This window comes from Embiotoca jacksoni, unplaced genomic scaffold (genome assembly GCF_022577435.1).
Source record: "Embiotoca jacksoni isolate LCO1_2020_lvr unplaced genomic scaffold, fEmbJac1.0.p SCAF_12, whole genome shotgun sequence".
Taxonomy (NCBI): domain Eukaryota; kingdom Metazoa; phylum Chordata; class Actinopteri; family Embiotocidae; genus Embiotoca; species Embiotoca jacksoni.
The window spans coordinates 13,862,155-13,883,684 of record NW_027185252.1 but is presented as its reverse complement, the minus strand read 5'-3'; positions in this window follow the sequence as shown (position 1 = coordinate 13,883,684).

Below are 21,530 nucleotides of genomic sequence, written 5' to 3'. Positions count from 1 at the left end.
CAGTAAAACTCAGGCCACCTTTGAAGCCATGTACTTTGTCTGAATTCTTCCACAGAGTATGTTTATATGCATATTAACACAATATAAAGTCTGCCGAGGCCTAGCCACACTATTCATGTGCAGCAGTTGTTTTTGACTGGTTCTCTTTTTTTGAATTCACACCGCCTCTTGTCTGCCAATCAAATCAATGTGTTAAATCATTTAGGATCCATGTGTCCAAAATCTGAACAATACCCAGCCCTGTTGATAGTCCTGACTCCTGTCATCACTCAGCATGGAGTCGACCTGAATGTAGACCTGGTTTGAGATTATGGGACCTTTTTTTTTTATTATTATTTTTTTTTTTATTATTTTTTTTATTTATTTTACTGCAGTCAGCTGTGATCTACATACTTGTAGTTTCAGTCTTGAAGAAGTTTTAATAAAAGTTTGACAGTTATCAGTGTTGAGTTCTGTTGAGAGGTTTACTTGGTGTAGTTTACCATCTAAAAATAAAAAATGTTTAGGACCTTTCCGCTTTATTTCCCAATTTAAAACATGTATTTAAAAAGTAATGAAAAAGTATTCAAATGCAATAATGGTACATTACTTTATTGAAATGATTAAATTAGTTACATGACTCATTACCTTTTAAACAGGCTAACTAGTGATCTGTAACCTATTACATTTCAAAAGTAACCTACACCACATTGCTCATGCATTAATGTGCGAGTGTATACATACACAGTAACACTTCCCCCCAAACATGTCTGCTCTTGTAGTTCTCACTGCCTCCACTGTGGGGCAGTCCAGCCACACTTGTGAGTGACTTAAGCAGATGCTGTGAAACTCACAAGACTGTTGCTGTTCATATTGACCAACCACGCCTCATGAGTACTGCTGAGATTGACTTGAGTCAATAGTGATAGTAATTGCACAGTTTTATCGCCGTCTGCTGGGGTTTGTACTTTATTTACAAGCGTGAATCCGCTCTCCCTCTGCTTCTCGCCAGGAAAGACTCTCTCTTTCTGTTTTGTCTCTGCCTCTCGTGATGTCCTGCTGCTCTCTCCTTTGACAGGCAGGTGTGAGAGTGTGAACAGATTGCCCTGGAGGGGGACAGACTCTGACCCCAAACCGTGAGTCTCCAGTCCTGTTCAGCCGCAGCATGCTCTGGATACTCACGTCCACATACAGCAAAAAGAGCGGCCCCATGTCAGCCCTCATCAGCTTTATTTCAAAGGCTTCTTTCACTTTAATTAGGATAGGAGGTAAACTTGAAGGGCTGACGGAGGGTCGACGGGTTAAGGTGTAGCTGGGGGTGTCTAAAGTTTGTCTTTTGGGGCTCATAGTTCAATTCTGAGTGTTCAACAGTGTTACAGTCAGCATTCACTGTCAAGTGCTTGTGCACTGCGTAGTTTCCTGACTGTGCCTGAAATGTCACCCGCACTTTTCACCAAAAGACATATTGTAGGACAAGGTTTCTAATTTGATGGGAGATTTGAAAGTGCAATCATGGCCAAAGCCTCTGCTGAATTGATGCGGCTCTGGACAAGAACACCAGTCCCGAGTCCCCATACCATCCAAGTTAAAACTGAAGGTCATTGCCATGGCAACTTTTCTGTTTAAATTGGAGTATGTTTAATCCCAATCCTCTGGCACCTGAAGACATTATCACTGCAAATCCCACCGTCAGTCATCAAAAGGATGAGCCGGTTGCCCTTTAAGGGAGTCTGTGCGAAAGTAACAAGGCTCTAGGAAAGTCGTGTCTGTGTTGGTTTCCAAAGCAAACCAGACAGGTGTCACTCCTTGAGAATGCCACTGAATGTCCCACATACTGACATATCTGTGATTATTTTTTTTTGTGTTTTGCTGTTATCAGACAGGATTTATCAATATGGAGTATGTTTTGATTTGGCCATGCGCTGGAAAGATTGACGTCTTTCAGAGAAACTCATGTGCTGTCACAAACATTCATTTTTGCTATGAGCTATGTCTGTTATGGCCTTTATTGCTTTTTTTTTTTTTTTTTATAATATTTATTTGCCTGGTTTATTGATTGCCTGACCTGTTTGTAATGAAAGCTGGCTGCAGCAGAACTGATTAGATTAGTCAATACAAATGGTAAAAAAAAAAATTATATTAGAGAGGCAATTGTGTTTTTCAGTAATGAGCACTTATTTCTTGTGCTCAAATAGCTTCTGCATAAATTGGGTTGATGACATCAGGCAGATGGTGTGGAATGAGGCTCCTCCCAAACAATGAAATGAACTTGTGAACCATTGGTGCCGTCCAGCTCCTGCCCACAGAAGCGAAACCTGTTCATGTAGGACAGTTCCACCTCTGGAGAAAACGCAGTTTTCAGTTGTGCCATAACGGGTCAGACTGTCTTGGAAACAATGAGTTTTGGATACAGTCCAACTTCATGAGTTGTGTGTCCAGGCAGTCTACCTGCTTTCAGTCAAGTGACAGACAATATCACTGACATGGGAGACATGACGACCAGCGGTTGCAAAAACAAACAAACACATCGGAGCTAAAAGAACGCACACTGCTCAACATCAAATGGTTTGTGCTATTGTGGGGAGGGAACAAAAGCACTCGGGGGGAATGAGAGCGTGTGAGACGATGGTTGTGTTTACAAGTTCCCGGGTTCTGGCTGGTCAGCCTGGGTTCACCCAACGGTCACCGGTTCCGAGGTCTCCGGGTCTCGGGTCTTTTTTTTTTTTTTTTTAAAAAGACCCGTGAAGCAGAATTAAAGTGATCTACCTCCGGACTCCGGACAGGGGACCAAAAGGGCTTTTGGTCTTTGAAACAGGGAAAGATACAGAGATTGAAAGGGGGGGAGAGAGTGGGGCGGCTGAAGAGGCAGCCGGGTGAAAGAGGGGAAGAAGAATTCTGTGTAATGAGTGTGTTCCTCTGCCTGAGCTACTTTGAAATGTGACTAAATGGCCCACCTTCCGTGAGGCTGGTCTTTGGCTGCAGGGCAGCGAAGAGCCCACCGGGAGAAGCGGACAGGAAACAATGCAACATGTTTGGATATTTCGTCTGGTAAAGCTTTTCAAGAAATTGTACAACAAAGCAATTAGCATGAAAGTGCTTGTGCTTGTGATGAAAGAAAAGTAAGCCTTCCTATTAAAATGAATCCATGCTACCTCAATTTGTTCCAGTGAAACCGCTTCTCTGTTTTCACCTGAAAGTTCCTGCAGTAATTAACTCGCACGCTGAACCATTTACTTTTGTTGTGTGTAACATCGTGATAAGATGCGTATAATTGTTTGCACATTTAATACTTCCTTTTAAAGGAGTATTTTTTTAATTAAAACAAAGCAGTTTGTGATGAAAACACATTTCATGAGCAATCTAAGCAACACATTTCAAATGTCATACTGATCCGTGGATAAATTTTCCAAGTAAACATGTTCAGAGCCAATATACAGCATTTAGCATCTCTACCATATGTTCTGTGTAGTTTTCACCTCCTTCCCGTCTCCTCTCTTGTGAAGACTGCTTGCACCATTTCTGTTTTAGCTATGGCTGCTGTCTATTTTTGTTATCCCCCACAGGATGAACAAAGGAGCAGGATTTTATAGAGAAAAGGTTCTTCTGATGAGCTTTTTGTAGAATTGCCACACTTCTGCTAAATGTGTCTAACAGGAGGAACAAAATCTGCATCTTTCTGCAGAGGTTCTTAGGGTTTTTTTTTGGTGGGAAAATGGATAGTAAAAGTAAGTCATCATGAACAATTTGAAAAATACAAAGAAGATCAATTATATTATAGAGGACTGTGACGAAGGATTGTAACTGTGCTGAATGAGTGTAGCGGGAAAGGGTAACAAAAGACATGAGAGGAAAGCAGACCTTGGGGCCAAAACCAAATCACATCAGTAACCACTGCGCCCCGGGGTGAGGGCAGGCTCAGTCAGCCGTACCATGCAACCGGGATAATTAGTTTTGGAAAGGAATATCAACTGATATAATTGAGCATTCTCCACTAATGAAGATCCTCTGTGTTGTCACTATTGAGGCGCTAATTGATGGGAGAAGCATGGGCGGGGTGCGTGCAGCGAGCGGGGCTGAAGAGCGGTGCATGTTATGATGGTGGAAGTGTTGCCCACACTGGCAAGCAAAACTTTTTCAGGTTCGCTGATCTCTATTAGACGGGTTTTATTTAGTAGTCCGTGACTCGCTGTCTGTTTTCATTCACACAAAGGCCTGTTAGTGTGCGTATGACGGGCTAATTCACCATTATTTGCTGTGTTCCCTCTTAAGGCTTGCCAGGAGATGAAAGAGAACTTGCCGCAGCGTTTAGACAGATAAGAGTGGTAGAGAAGAGGGCGGTTTCTAAAGAAGAAGAAGAAAAAAAAAAATCACAGGAGTCCACCGGATGGGGGTGGTGGGAGTTTAGGGGTTGCACAGGTCGTGTTTGGAGTTTCGATCGAGGGAAGCAGAGGGTCGAGGATTTGTGGAGGGAGGGCTGTGAGGAGGGGTCATGGTGAAATCAGTTGAGGGAATAATAGGAAAGCAAATTGGTTTTGACAAGTTTGGGGAGGTGGAAGTAATGCGGTCCTTTTAAAGGGGAGATGAGGGAATATCCAGCAAAGCTATGAGATAATCAGGGGTACCATTCAGAAGTGGGGTGAGGGGACGGAACCGAGCCAGAACACGGGGCCTGCTGATGACCCTGGAGGGCTCATGGAGCAGGGACGGCCCTCGTGCGGCCTACAGGGGGCGACAGGTTGAAAGCAGAGTAGAACTTTTATGGAAAAATTATGGTAGCGTTGAAACTTTCACTGTTTTTTTTTGTTTCAATTGAAAGGTTTAGATAACCTTTCACATAATCTCCAGCTACAACAATCTTCAAAGCTTTTCAGGAAATACATTTTGTGTTGATTAAGTACATTTTCCATCATGAATATATCAAATAAAGAAAAGTTTGCTTTTATAAAGATGTTTAAGACGTTCTTGAAAACTATGAGACCAACGGGTGGGCAGGCAGGCAGACAGACCGAGCCTGAAAAGATGTGCACGGTTACAAACAAACAGATATGAAGAGAGACAGACACAAAGGCAGGCAGCAGGGCAGACGGACAATACCCATCCACCATCCACCATCCGCTATCCGCTGTCGCACATCTCTGAAATCAGGCTTCGTCCCCAACAGCAGGCTGCCTGCCAGATCAGCTCCACTGGCAGCCAACTAGACAGACTGCTCACAGCAGCCAGCATGGAGACGGACTGATGCAGAGCAACCAGCTAAGGTGTTTGAACACAAACAGAGGATTAACAGAGTTCTGGGCATTGAGGTGACAGTAAATAAAACACCAAACAAGCCCACTCCACAGGACAGCAGGTCCAAACAGACACATCATTTCACACTCATTTCAAATTAATGTTCGATGTTAATGGAGTCATGGTTTGTCTTTATTCTGTCATATTTGCTGGAGCTAGTTGAAAATGGAAAGCAGGAAGGAATGCGTCCAGTTATATATTTTACTTTCACCAGCTAGACAGCAGAGGCAAAGGATGATCTTTTGTTGAGCTGAAATTGAATTTCTGATGGTGTCAACACAGAAGTAAACGGTTGAGATAAAGTCAAATATTCTCGCTGTGCCTGCTGACACCTGCGTGGCTTGATCTCCCTCTTCAGATAATATCACGTACTGTATATAGTACGGCAAGAGAGAAAGAGACACACGGGTCTGACACAAGAATGCTGCTGCAACCCCTCCACCCCTAAGAGTCTGACTTGGAATGCAATTTGCTGTCGATGTCAGCCTTGACAAGTCTTGGACGCAAATAACATCCACACACATCTGTATGTATGCGCACACACCTCCTCAGATCTCTACCGAATATTTGGCAAAAGTGTCCTAATCGTAATCAGTTTTGTGCAGTGTACGGCGTCTGGACAGTTCTTACACTATATGACCCGTGCATGCAGTGTGTGAAGCAAGTAAGAACAAAAGTGAAGATATACCTAAAATCATTTACGCCACGTAAATATCTCAGTCTGCTAAAAACTGTGAAATATGTTTCTATATGATCAGTACCAAGATGTTTATATTTCTTTAAAAAGTAGGTGTGATTTTGCCAACAGTCAATTCTGAGAATTCAATTGTCTAAAAGAGGAGTTTCCAAGGCTTTACATTGAGAACAGGATACACGAAGGAGCCTTGAAACGTTTGCTCCTTGCTGCACCAGCCCACTTCTCCATGTTTTCCATGTGACTCCATATCGCTTCACATTAGTTCAGTCCACCACAAAGTAGCTGCAAGAATCAGCACGCGGTCAGGGAAAAAACAAGGGTAGAAAGAGAAAATATTTAAGGCCTTGCTCCCTCTGTCAGCTTTCACCTCCTTTCCCTCCTTGTTCTTGTTTTCACAACCCTTAATCCTGGCGGCTCCGACGCGGAGCGGTCACAGGTTTTGACAGCAGACTGTAATGACCTAAGCTGTTCTCTGTGGGGGGGCGAGGAGGGGAGTTTGGGGTAAGTAGTTGGGAGGGGTGTGGCAGTGATGGAGGAATGTTGAATGAGAGGTTTCTTGGGGTTTATTTTTAGGTGTGGTGCAGTTTCACAGCTTGACCACCAGAGGCTGAGTAGATGTAAAACTTGGGCTCTTCTGTTACAGCAAACAAAGGCCAACTTACACATTACAGACCATCAGAATCCACAGGGGTCAGGTTTTTGACCACTGATGAGTAGAAGTCCAATATCTGATTACCTTTCAGCTCTGGTTTGATCTATGTGTGGAAATTAAAAATAATTTTGCTGATTTGAATCACTTTGTTCAGTTCAAACAATCATAATAACGGATTACGTGGTTCTTTAATTTTTTTCCTCAACTTCATTACCTTTCAAATAACTTCTGTACGTAAAACAGGTTAAATGGTTCAGGGATCATTGTCTTTTGTTCAGTTGTACACTGAGAACATTTGTTGTTTTTTGTAGCTACAATTTTCCCATGTTCCCAAAAAACACCTTACATGTAAGCTACATGTTACAATTTATAAATGTCTATAAGTGCCTTGTGCTGTCAATAGACGCTGGCTGCTTGCTGGATATTGCCGGCCGTTAGTGTTGATGTATAGTATCGAAATTCGATTACGAATGATGCCACTTTTTTTATACTTGGTAGTACTGGAAAAATTCGATGAGTGCCATCTGAAGAGTGTCCACCCGTAGAGACAATGATAATTAAGTTTGTTCACAAAATTGCAGATAAACTTCTCTGTGCTGTTTCATATTGAGCAGGAGCAGCACAATCAACCGGCCTGAGCTTAATGTGTAAAAAAAAAAAAAAAAAAAAAAAAAAAAAAATTGGTGGTGGGTGAGAATATAATGTAAATGAGGGGGGAAAGTGGAGGCCTGAAGGTTAGAGAAGCTAGCATGTAAGCTGCTGCTTCAATTCCCTGACTGCCATGATAAGCACTGCTGTGATTCTGTGCTACAGCGTCTTGACGTGAAGCTGTGTGACTGTGATGAGGGCTTTCCTGTTAAAGAGAGAGAGTACCTCGAAGTGACATTACGCTGAATAAATTAAGGTTAATGAACATGAACTTTATGTAGAATAGAGAAATGGACCAAATGTAAGAACATTTACTTGTATCATCATCATATCGGATAAAACGTTGCTGGTGTGATGCTCTCTCAATGGTTTTGAAAAATGATGATATTATGGCCTTAATTAATATTTTAATTTGTAGTATTCCAGCAGAATTTCTTTTCTATCACTTATATCGTGTGTACGGCCAGGAGGAAAGCATGTTGAAAAATGTATATCTACAGAGAGTAGTGCCACAACCATTTCAGCCATACTTTAGTCCATGTTGGTTTAACCTTTACAGTTTAAATTACTCACCAAGAAAATGAGTCTCCCCCACAAGGTGCAGCTATATTTTTTGCTCCATGTGACACTGATGTAGTGATACTGTGATGCTCAAATTGGAGGTTGTAGTAAAGTGGCTAAGATGCATCAGTACAAAGTGCCTGTCAGATGAGTTGAGCTGCATGCTATGAAAAAAAAATCTCTCATGTCGTTGAGGCCTAATTTAGAAATATACTTTACAAATGGAGCTTTTAATTTTGAGGATTGGGTGTATTTTTAAAGCTTCTCAGTCAGTATTTTCAAATTAACAATGGGCCAAATGAATATACTGTACATGCAAAAAAAAAAAAAATCATCTGTCTCTTCATTTCCACCCTGGTGCAACTTAACAACTGTTTTGTTTCACTCATCGCCCCGTTTTTAACCACAGTAGGCAGCTGTTTTCTGCTAAATAGTTCTAATATAGCCACTGCACACCACATGTGAAACACAAAACAGCAAACAGACCCAGTAACTAATTGATGAGCACAGGGGAGCCAAAGGACCACATATACTGTATCTCTCAGGAGTTGGTGGAAACCAAAAGATAAATAAAGGGAGCACATATTAGACTGAAATGTGTCATGGTCACTGGAAATTTGTTAACGCAATTACCCATATCAACTTCAATAGGTACTAATATGTCAGTGTTGTGTTTACAGCTTCCCCCAAGAGGCCAAAAAGTAAATTGATGCAGTTTAATGGTGAATTCACTTTCAAAGATTAGGCCACTACAGACGCAGACAAAGTTTATTGCGATCGAATAAGGGAGTGAGATGGATGTTGTAGGATCCATGTGTTCAAGAGGGAAAAAGTTAAGAAAGCCATGTTGGTAGAAGGGAAGATAAAAGGATGCTGGGATGTATGTGCCAGGCTCTCGGATAAGAAAACTGACGAGTATGTCATACAGCTGGGACATGGAGGAAACAAGCATTAGTGATAATGCAACCTAGCCAGTGAGTGCGGTGAAAGCCTTGTGTGGCTCTGCTGCATTCTGCAGATGTGGCTTTGGGTAACGAACCTGGAGGCACAGGCGGACTGGAGTGTCTGGCTGATTGAGAGGTGAAAATAGATAGTTGAAAAGTTATTTTTGTCTCGGGGGGGAATGTAATACTTTTGTCTCCGAGAGCATGTTGTAGCCGAAGATTTGGGTACTGAGAGGCTGCATGTGTGGTGTCTGGTTACTGGCAACTGTGGCCTCTTTTTTTTGGCTTGGAGTAATGTTTCCTTGAAACTGCTGGATGGAGGAAAATGGACGATACTTTGCTGCGGTATGTGGATTATGTGGTGCAAAATGGGTGACTGAGTGGCTGACCGCAGGAGTCGGGAAGCGACTATGGATGGAGGAGACTGAAACCACAGATAGGTGGTCAAACAGTCAAACTGTTAGCTAACTGACTCACAGCCTATGATAGATTTTTATTTCTGAACACAATAAAAGTGAATTCAAAAGGTATTCTGACCCTGTGGTTTTTGTTTGAGTGTTCATATACATTTTTACTAATAAAATTTCCATTTTTCCCATCCATATAATCTCAATAAAACCATAATGACAAATTCAAAAACTCTTTAATGCACATAAGTACTCAGACCTTTAATGCAGTACTTGCTAGAAATCGTTTTGCAGCAAATTTCTGAATCCACTGTAGGCGTCGGCAATTGAACGATAGCGAGACATGGACTCTTTCTTGATCTCAAGGATACGCCCTTGTAGAATGTGTGCTGTCAAATCAGATAGGCAAGACTCCTCCCTAGCATTCAAGGAATATATGATATAACAGTCTGGTCTAGGCAGAGCACTTACGTGCACATGTGCTTGTTGCTTTAACAATACAATACAGAGGATACCCTCGATGCATCCTTGAAAAAACATCCTCGGTCGGATTCGAAGCAATTGGAACAGTCCTTTGGTGGGATTTGATGATGTAGCATCCTAGAAATGTGGCCTATGATAACTTAAATATTTTGATTTCAGTTTTGATTCCAGTACGGGACCTTAAATGTAGTATTGTTCATGTATGACAAGAATATTTGAGTACAGTATTACAGAACTTCAACCGAAAAGCAGATTTGCTGATTTTTATTTATACATTTTTTTGCTAAACATTTGTGCTGCTGACAGTTTATGTTTATGCATTGAGTTTGGCTGCCCACTGTACACAATTTTCATTCTCCTGTAAAGGTTGAGACAAGCTGTAACCCACAGCTGATGGTCAAACACACTGGTCAAGCTAAAATAAATGAGTGTGAAATTTGGCAAACTGGGGAGCTGCAATATTTGCAATCTTGTGAGAGTTTGCATAATTTTGTGAACCAGCCCATCAACAAATCTAGACAAGTGAGCCAATAAATGGTGACGTTTAATGCATATTTCATTGTAGTGCTAAAAGTCCGAAATAAAAATAAAAAAAGCCTCATCCCAGGTACCAAGTGCTGAACACGTATTCCAGTATTGAAATTCAGTGTTGTTCACCTTCAAAAGATTTGTTCTTCACTGCTGTTAGTGTAATTGCTTTCTGCCCCCAGCCACTGAAATAAAATGTCCAAGGTAATAAGGCTTGCTTTTCTTCCCGAGTATTCTAGTCTGACAGAACTGAGATTCAGCCCCAGACACATGCATTTTTTGCATTATTTCATCCAATAGGTAAAAATATGAGAGTCATTATCAGGTGTGAATTGCTCTTTTTTGTTTATTATTCTCATTCCACTTTCTGTTCTGCAGTTCTATCTTTATTTCTTCTTGTGTTTTACAAACCTCATCTCATTAGTTTTCATCCCTCTACAAGACAACTAGCTTTCTCACCTCCATATTATTAAGCGCCGACGCCTAAGCGAACTATAGCACCCAGTAGGCCTGATGTTCAGATTATAAAGACCTATTCCCTCGAGGTTGAGATGGCTCAACTTCCAATATGAGATAGAAAATCGCAGACTTAACCCCTTCCCTTCTTGTATAACAATCAAGTAGATAAACAAATGTTTAATTAAGAAATGCTCCTCCATGGGGGTTGGGGGTTGGTGACTGAATGGTGGAGGGGGATATTAGGGCACTTTGAGAATGAGAGGCAATACTTGAGCTCCACCTATGGAATAAAGCACAATAAAGGGATATTTATTAAATATCTGAGAGCCCACAGGCTATTGGACATCACAGACAACATAGGCCCTTGATAATGGAAAAAAACTCAATTAAAGAGAGAAAACCATTACAGCTTGGTCATTAAAAAATATAAATTAATCAATTCAATTATTTTGGGTTTTATCACCTCTCTCAAATAGCACAATGCATCTTATAGGTGAGGCATCAAGATTAATTGCTGTGGAAATTAATTTGGAGAGTAATTCTCATCATAAACAAAATTACATTTTGCTTTATCAGTATGAGTCAGAGCAGCAGTGTTTGTTGTGCGGACGTCCTCTCTCCACGGCTACTACTCTGTGGGCAGAATGACTCTCAGACAGAATTCAATTGCTTCATGAGCTCGCTATTAATTTGCAGGTTTTGAAATGCCTGGATGAAAAATTAATCTCACTCAGTCGTGTATGTTTAATGAAAATTGGAGAAAAGCAAACAAACTTAGGAAAAATTATTTCTTATGTTTACAAGAAGTAAAAACACAAGAATGGAGGAAACAAATCACACCACAGACAAGTTATAAATGCTTGATATCCAGCAGCTGGTTTAAGAAGTAAACCACGGTAGTGCAAATGAGTTAGAAATGTTGCTTTCTACAGGGACTCTACACACAATGAGAAAACCTCCAGACATCAGCTTCTGTAACTGATCACAGCAAAGTTTTTTTTTTTTAAATTCATGAACATTATTGACAAAAAGTAAAAAGTCTTTATTATTCTTGAACGCATCCTCACTTTTAGTGCCTAAAGAAAAGAAGCTATCAAAATGATTCAACACCTTAACCTACAAGACATCCCAGCAATGAGTTCAATTAAATAAAAGCATATCAACTTAGGTCTTGGTTTAACCACCAAACAATGTTTTAAAAAGTCTGTCCTATTGATTGTTGAGAACATACTGTTGAACTTAATAAAGTCCTAAAGATAAAATAATGATAATATTAATGAAATGTTTACCAAAGAGGCCCACAGGCTAAATTATTCAACCCCAAAGTCAATATTTGAACATCCTCTGACCTTTATGACCTCCAGAAAACACTTCTGTTGGTTTCTTACAAGTTTCTGACATCTCTCTTTTGGATTGTCCTCATGTACAAAAGCTTCCATCTCATATATATATAAATATATATATATATATATATATATATATATATATATATATATATATATATATATATATATATATATATATATTTATATATATAATAATCCCTGAACTAAGCTGGTTCAGCAACAGCATAATGCACCGCCACAACAGGACTGACCCATCTCCATGCTTGACTGTTGTGATGGTGTTCCTCTTGTCATATAGGCTTTTCCCTTCTTAATGCCATGCATACTGCTGATCCATGGATTCAAACAGTTCAGTTTAATCTCATCACTCTATTTAAAAAAGACTCCCAGAACTCTACACGCCTGTCCACATTCTTCTTCCACATTCAGTTTGATGTGGATTTTAGTCGAGAGTGGAGTGCAGCAAAGTTTCCTGGTACGAAGGCCTTGTTTGTTTGGTGTCCTCCTTACAGAATGGCAGGATGCACCGATACTTTTGTTCATGCCCTGATCAGGTCCTCCTACAAGTCTTTGGCAGTAATTTATCCCTGTTTCTCATCTTTTGTTTTCAAATGTGTGATTACAATGGAGAAATAGTCCTGCTCTGCCATGAGTTTGAAATTTGTTGGGATGTTACCAAGAGTGTCTCATGCCTCCTTGTAACCACTGCCTTTTTTGTGTGATGAAATAATTTGTTCTTAGTTTTTGCTATGTTTGCTACTCAGCTTGAACAACATTGGTGGGATTTATGTCTGTCACAGTTTAAAAAAAATCACTGTCACAATGGAGTTTGTTTTGCAGAAAATCTTGCATCTTTTTTAAATTATTCAAAGAGCAATATTGGATAGCAGTTTAATTAATTATTATCAAGTGGCAAAGTTCACCCATTGCTTTATGAGCTCCCCTTTTAGTACCTCCATTCTGGTGTTTTTGCTCTTGCCATCTTGTTATTTTGAGCCAGAAGTGACTTTATTTGAACGAGCTGGGGAGAAGCATGGGGTTCATACAGGACATCTGACTGCATATCAGGCATGTTAATCAAACCAGACATGTCCCCAAACATATCTCTCTTCTTTCTCCCAATCTCTTATTGAGTATGGAATTATTTTCAGAAGAATCACCAGAACACTGATCAGAAGGAGTGAATTTAGCTAATGTAGCTCTAAGCTGTAGAAAAAAATATTAAGTTTGTGTTTCATTGGAGAAGTAGACATGTTTTAGGAGTCCATTGTAGCCAGATTTTGTTTTTGGAGCCAGCCCCTGGTGGCCCTCAGTGGTATGGCACTTTAAAACGTTCCCAAATTGGCTTCTATTTTTCAGAGCTGGAGACTATGTCCTTTTTTATATACAGTCTAGGATTATAATTTAGCTTTATTGCAAAAACATGTCACATTTTTATTATCAGTTTGATTGTTAGTCAACTCATACATAAAAAGGTCATCCATAAAAGTCAGAGATCAGAAAACAATAAATGTGTAAACCCTTTTCATAGAACTGTGTATATATAACATCATTTAGATTAAAAAAAAAAACTTCTTTCTCCATAAAACTACATGCCGTTTTATTTATTTAATTTTTAGTCACCTCCATAAGGGTTAGCATGGCAACCATCTTATCAAAACTTAATGGTAGACTTCACCAACCTCTCTGTCATTATGCAGTGTTCTCCATAAGTGGAGACTTTCTGCTCTATTGTGTGCCCTGATTACCGTGCCTACGCAATTGGAAAGGTGTAGTCTATTGTCTACACCTATAAATTGCAACAGAAAAAAAAAAAAAAATCACTTTTCTAAGTGCTGTGTTTTTCTCTGGTAATACAGTCTTCTCACCTGAGATGAGGACATGTATGTCAGAAGTCTAATCTGTTATAGATGTATCTATGTATCCAAGGTGAGAAAAAAGTCCTCTTGCATGATCACACATCAGGCGTTCCAATCTGGTAGCGATGAGAAAACATACCCTGAGTGAACCCAGAGGTAACAACACAAGACAAGACAAGTGAAATGGTGTAGTCATGCTTGCAAATGCGCTCACACCTTATATGTCACCTGTCTTTCTCTTTTGTTTTCCTGCCCGCCATATCTCTGACACACACACACACGCATGCGCACACACACACACACACGCATGCGCACACACACACACACACACACACGCACACACGCACGCACGCACGCACGCACGCACGCACGCACACACACACACACACACACACACACACACACACGTGCGCACGCCACAATGCATTCAGTCACTTAAATGAGTATTGTGTGGTCAGATCCCGTTGCGGTGTGTCACGCAGTTTATGGGCCTGCTAGCTTTTAAGTGGCCTTTTAAGATGTTCAGCTGAGCCATTAGTAGCACTTCACCATAAAACTACATCATTTAGGGAGCCGATTCTCTGAGTTGTGTCTGTGCCCTTAAAGACTGAGCTTGCCCAGAAGGACTAGAAGTAGGTCTGTCCTTTTGTGAGTTTGTGCCGGTGCATGCCCCCTCTTTTCTGCATTTGCTTAGTCAGAAAATATGTAACAGAAACAACAAGATCAATTTTATTTATTTATTTATTTGAGAGTAGAGGAAGTGAACAAATGGCCTGGCCGGCCTTTGCCTGAGGTAACTATGGACCTCAATATGTAGCTAGCCCATCTCCCGACCCTAAGTCCCCGCATCATCTCCACCAGTGGGCCCTGGGGTCCGACTGACCCACCTCCGTGCTCCGTCCCTCCATCTCTTTCCACAGCCACGCTACGCATATCGCACTGCCGCCCGAGGCCACAGCTGACTTTCTCTGCAGTTTGCCATGATGTAGCACACAGTGTAGACAAGCCCTCTCCTCCGTCCCCTCAGAGAGGGGAGTGTGCTAAGGTTGACCGATTTAACAGCTGCTGGGTAATACACAGAAAGTCATTTGTTAAAATCTAATTGATCGCTCCATTTCCACCTCTACACTCGGTGGATGTTCTATCCACTGTGAGCGTGGCTGAACAACAGATGTCGTCTGTCCTAGGGAGGGCAGCAATAAAGAGCACAGAAGTGGTAGTAAAGCAGGTTGAGATGAGAAACTGTATGCCGTATCCAGTATGAGCTTATCTTTATGAATGCAGTGATATAGCTCATGTTAAACGACTCGCTACAAAAGAACCTACTTGATGTAAATTTTCAGTTTATCCCACATTGTTTCTTTTACTAAAAACTTTTATCTGTAATCTACAGTCTTTCTTTTACATTTAAGGGACATTTGCTTCATGGATTGAGGAAGTGCCCTTGCTAACCTATACTAGAGAGACCTTTTCACCCCGTTTAATTTTCCCCTCCTTGCCAGGACCAGGCCCTTTTTATCTGGAGACATTACCTTGATATGCAGCCAGCAGCTGCGTTCTCTCTCTTCACAACACGCGTTTGTACCAACAGCTACATCTGCCCCTGGCCCTTTGGACTCTTGGGGAGCTGGTGGGATTCAGAACCGACTAACCCGAGCCTGGCTGAACATGTGACAATGAAACCAGGGCCATGCCTGTGGTCCATGCACCTCAGAGCCACTTAAAACGCAATCATTTCTCATCAAAGCAATCAGCTACCAGCCCCAGGCACAATTCTCACCTGCTGAGCAGTGAGATGGCGAGCGCTATCCACACACATTCGCAACCTTTTCCTCCGCCCTGTCATACCTCGCTCCAGCGTGTCATTGACCTCAGTCAACATATATAACCACACACCTACATATTATCATCAGCAGTGGCTTGCACACGGTGAGTGCCTGCCAGCCGTACACACTCAGACGGAGGCTCTGGCTCCCTGTACATTAGTGGCAGAGAGCAAGCAGCTAATTATAAAACCACTCTGGGTGCCTGGTTGTTCCTTGGCATTGCTGCTGCGCTGCTTCATGCAGAGTGGGGAAAATGAGCCTGTCAGCCCAGTCCCAAGTTACTGTGATGAGTGCAAATGAGGTAAGGCCCTGGAATCCTCACGGGGAGCTCCACAAGGGAAGGTGGCGCTGGAGGGTGTGCAAATATGCATAGACACATGCATGCACACGCAGAGCACAGACTGATGGCTCTGATTTGGGAGCTCTCAGGCAAAGTTGGTCAATATGTGACAAACAAGAGGGACTTTCAGATCCTCATGCCAGCCAGAACAGTGTGACCGACCAGCAAGTCGGTGGCACACTGGGGCTCAGATCAGGCACGCAAATACCCAAAGAACCTCAAGTAGCTTGAGGCTGTAGGAAAATATTGTCCCCTCTTTTTGTACAACGTGTCATATTAACCTTCCTGCTGAAAATGAAAATTGAATAAATGTCTGACGGACCTGATCAAAACCAAATGCTGCACTTTGTCTGACTTCCTGTGTGAATAGTGCTGCGTAACGATGGTCAGGTCGACAAACCCAACCATTGGTTTGTAAGCTGCCATTTTGAAGCATCAAGTCTGGCATTTTGATCTGTGCCATCTTGGTTTTTTTTCAACCTAGAAATTACCATATTTGGGGGAACTGGGGAGGAGCAAGTGGTGGATCTGACTCGGGGACACCATGCCTGTACATGTCATGTCAATAATTCCATGAGAGAAGTTGACACTTTTTAAATGGGAGTCTATTGGAGCCAGTTTTTTTGCAGCCAGCCCCTAGCAGCCCTCAATGGTACTGCACTTATGGGCACTTCTGCATTGGTTTCACTTTTCCAACCTGGAGAACGTCCATTTTAGAAACAGTCTTTGAGTTTTTTATGATTGAAACAGACAGATAGTAGTGAGGAAACAAACGGATGTTAGAAGACAGCATCACGCCACTGTTGACGAGTTCCTGACACCCCAGCCCTCCCAGATATCCCATCAGTGTCTGAGTTAATTTCACACTGACTGCCTGAAAACCTGCCATGATCACAGCCCCACATCTGCATCGTCCAGCCGGCTTTGATTCCACACTGCTTTCTTTTATCCGCTGAATAATTTCCTTCTCCCTTTCTTCATCTACATTTCTCTACTCCCTCCCACTAGTGAGGTATTATTAGCGGCCATACAGCATTTTTGATTTCATTTTGGGTGATTGACAGCCAAGGTGATGCCTTCCTTTAATTTACATATTACACCATTTACTCCCCATACCTGCCACTAATGGTGGTGATTCACAGACTGCTGTTCCTGAATTAGTATGCTCCAGCCCTGGGAGTCAGGGCTGCTAATCAGGGGCTGTGGTGAGAGGAGAAGGATGGCTTCAAAATTCATCCTCCACAGTCAACAGGAGGTGCACATGAAAGTGTGGCATCCTGCCGTTTTTCTTCGAGCTGAGGAAGTTTGCAGAACGACAGTGACAGCACCCCGCTTACCGCTGAGACACCCACTAGAGCATCTCCAATTAAAAGCCTCCTATGATTTCTTCTATTAATAATAAATGCTTGAGCTCGGCGGAGCCGTGATTGGTACGTGTCTGTGAGGCTAAGTACAAGTACACAATTGTTTGAGCAGCATACTGTGGTTCCAAGTGTGCTTGTTTTTTTTGTGTTTTTTTTTAGCAGGATAGTGTCAGTGTGCGCCTTTTCATGTACATTCACTGGGGTGTTTAGTTTCCTGTGGTCTCCACCTCCTGTCTCTGGTGGTGGTTACCTCATAATCATAACTGAAAAGCCATAACGCGCCTCTCTGGAAACTGAAGATGCCACATTGAATTTCAACAGGAAATCCGAAGAGGTGCCTCGCTCTTCACTGCTGAGGTAGATGCCGGGAAGCCAGGGGCAGTTTTCCAGGAAAAATGTGTTGCTGCAAACACCGTCTGTCCCCGTGATTTTTGCACAAACATTGATCAGCTTCCAGAACACCTGGAGTGCTGCAGCTCTTTATGAAAGGCATTACTACCGTTTTGTTACCATGATTATAGATTATGGGCTTTCATAACCACCTAAGACTTAGATAGAAACAACATCATACAGTATTTTGAAGTGCGCCAATAGCTGCAGCACACCACTCCTCATCATAATAGCAATAATTGAAAAGACACTGACATCTAAGTGGAGGGCAAGCCCTTTTTTTTTCAGGGTAATTTGCAAAAATGAAGCAAGCCAATGTAGCGGATAAAAACTCGCCCGTAAATAAGTCTGGAAAATGTTTTCACAGAGGACAATGAGGCTGTCTGGCGAGGGCATGACTTCAAAATGACACATGCACCTGGTTGCACTGTTTCTCATTTAACAAACACGGTCCATCTCAGTGGTGTATCATAGCTGCTCAGGCTGAAGCTAATGCATCCTGATTGCTGGTTTATTTACATCTCCTATCACACCAGCACAGTCCTTTGTATTAAAACGTCTTTAAATGCCTTTCAGTCACTATTGCGACAGCGTTCCCTCCACCTCTCCATTCTGCAGATTCAACTGATTTTGCTAATGCCTCCAGGACTTGATCAATATGCATGACTTAAGGTGTCGGTTATCAACGCGCGAGTGGTTTTTCAGGAAACGTTATCCTTCCCCGGGTTTTGATTTGTACCTGAATAATGTCGTCCTGTGGATCGGTGGTGAGTGCATGTGGCGGGTAATCAACAGACCTTCACTGTTGCTGTCATGCTGACGAAGAAATTCGTCCCACAGCACAGGGCAAGATGCACTTTCATGACCATAGCACACTATAGGGCATGAGGACAATTGTGACAATCACACATGATGAATGGAGAGGGTGTGACCTTGGAGGAGGTATTTCTCTCTTGGTCCTTGTCGCCTCCTCTCATTTGATGACCCCTCCTTTTTTCTGTCTTTCTAAAATGTCACTTTTCACTGTAGAAATGAGAAAAACGTTGTGTTGCTGCCATTACTCTGCTTTTTCACACCCTGCAATTTACATTTCTTTTGATTTAAATTAAATTAAATGTTACTCACACACTGAAAGCTTGCGATGCACTGCAGTTAAAAGAAATGTGACTTCCCAGACCTCAATTAACAGGCAGATATTTAAAGTGAAGGTGCATATAAATAGAGAAGTGAATAAGTTGCAGATCAGGCGAGTGTTACTTCTGTTTAATACTGGATCACGCTTATATAGACAGACAGATTTAATCCAGAGTGTCACTGTTGGTCTGTGTTAACAGGAAAACCCTCTTAGCAATGTGATGCCCCAGTCAGCTGGGATCTTTGTTGGTGTTGGGTCAGACCGGGCTGGTCAAACTGCCATATGTGGACGTTAGGGCATTGTGGGTTTGAGGAGTGGATTGCACAAACAGGTTACTGAAGTGACTGCAGAAAAGCACCACGAGGGAAACCTATTAAGATGTTCTCTTGTACGTGATCAAAATTCTTTTAAACGCATTTCCATGATTATGCTTAACTTAACAGGACATACATTTCTGATTAAGGCAGCATTATTAATTAATGTCACTCCTCACAGCTCCTTCTCACTGATGACAAATGTCCTGCTGCAGCTGTCAGCGACTTACTAATCACACCCTGCTTGAAACATTAGCTGGGCAACTGAGCTTGAAGTCTCCGTGGTTCTGTCGTGGCAGGTATGGTGATGAAAACGCACACACCAGTTCTTATTCCCAGGGTGCCAAATACCACAATATTGTCAAAGCTGATGGCTTTATCGATATACGCACTTGGTGTCCTTTGGCACCGGGGTCACTCTGGTCGAAGAAGATGGTCATGGGAGTATCAAGAGTGACAACATCCATGTGGGTAGGAGGTCGGGGACAGTTGGATGGACCAAGTCAACGTAAAGGGTACTTAAGAAGCGTCGTAAAATGACTTGCACGTAACGTAGCATATGTGAAATAACTTATTTTAACATAAACCTTGGTCTTTCTCTAAACATAACTACGAGGTTTTTGGTACCGAAACCTATTGCACTGTGTGTGTATCTCTGAAACGCCACCGGCATATGACAAAACGGCAGCATTTGACGCCCTGGGATGAGAACTGGTTGCACACATATCTAGCACATGGTTTAACCAAGATTGTCTGACGTCCAGTGACCATGTTTAGATGTTTGTTTACTTTTGTGCTTAAATTTGCCTATCAAGGTTTCTCGGCTTGGTTTTTAATACATGCATACTGATTGGTCGGCCCTGCAGAGCGGCTGAGAACAGGGTTTCCAAACTGTAAACAGCGCAGATTGAAGCTGTGAGCAATAGATGGGCGGAGCCACGCTTTTACGTCGTAGCACGTTGTAGTGTATAGTGATGGACTGGTCCACACCTGTATTCTTAGTTTGAACAGGTAATCAGCACTGATTAGTTGACGAACTAGACTTATACCATCAGGTTTAGATGACTGTGCATGACAAAGCAACCTCAAGTTTTCAACAACCATACAGTAAGAAAAAAAATCTATTACAGCAGAGGGAGATAAGTTTTCGGAGCTGACAGTTTCAATAGACCAGTAACGGGATATGATCAGGTCACGGCTCTCACAGCTGTTCCTACAATGAAACACTTTTCTTTTCACCTACAGTGGTCGTGTTGAATGCATCAGGTTCACACATCCTTGTCAGTGGATTATTGAATTAAATTGGGGAAGACGAGAGGGTACTCCGAAGAACTAAATTAAAACACTCATCATAAACTATCTCATGGAGTGTATTGAATTTTAAAAAAAATGGTAATGAGGATAGTATGTGTGCTAGACTATGACTCTAATACTTTCCTAAAACTTTTGAGTTTGTATGACTCTTATTGGTAATAAAAGAGATTTAGCAATTAAAAATGACAGAGCTTTATCTTTTTTCCCCCCAAAGCATAAAGACAGAAAAACACTCCTTACAGAAGAGTTACAGAGGTCAGTGGCAGTGTTTTCAGTATTAGACCACACAAATATATCACCACATTCATAGGTTGTATTTGGTTGTCTGAGCCTTCACAATGCTTTGCCACAAGCCACAACAGATTAATTAAATCCATTTAATTTCTTAATTGGCTTCATTTTTCTCTCTGCCCTGATACAGCACAATGTAAATGTGACAAATTAAAGCGTTCACATTAATCTGATGCTGTTCTGCACCTCACACTAAAATGTTTTGGACAACTATGTTTTTCATTAATATTGTGTTGATTTGTCACCTTTACATACAAGCTGTAGGATAGACTCAACACATGATATAAAATAATGACAAAACCTCTTTCACACATTGGCAAATACGTACACACATAGACATACTGATTACAATACATTTTGGAAATTTGGGAATTAAAAGTCATGGCATGCTATTACATTCATTGTATATACACTAATAATATTATTATATAAATATTAACTATTTATCAATTATTACAAAAATGCACAGCAAACTAAATTTGCTTGCTCCATCAATTAAAACACCTGAAAAGATGGTTAAAGGATGTTGGCTTTCTTTTCTCAATTACAGCTTTGATTCATGTTTTCAAGTTTGAAGTGTTTTTGCCAAGCATAATGATAATTGTAGTTGGGATGTTCAAACGGAGTATGCCTTTCAGCTATGATTTTGTCATTACTTGTGAAAACTGTGGTGAAGACTTCCTTCTCTCTAACAAAGATTCGTC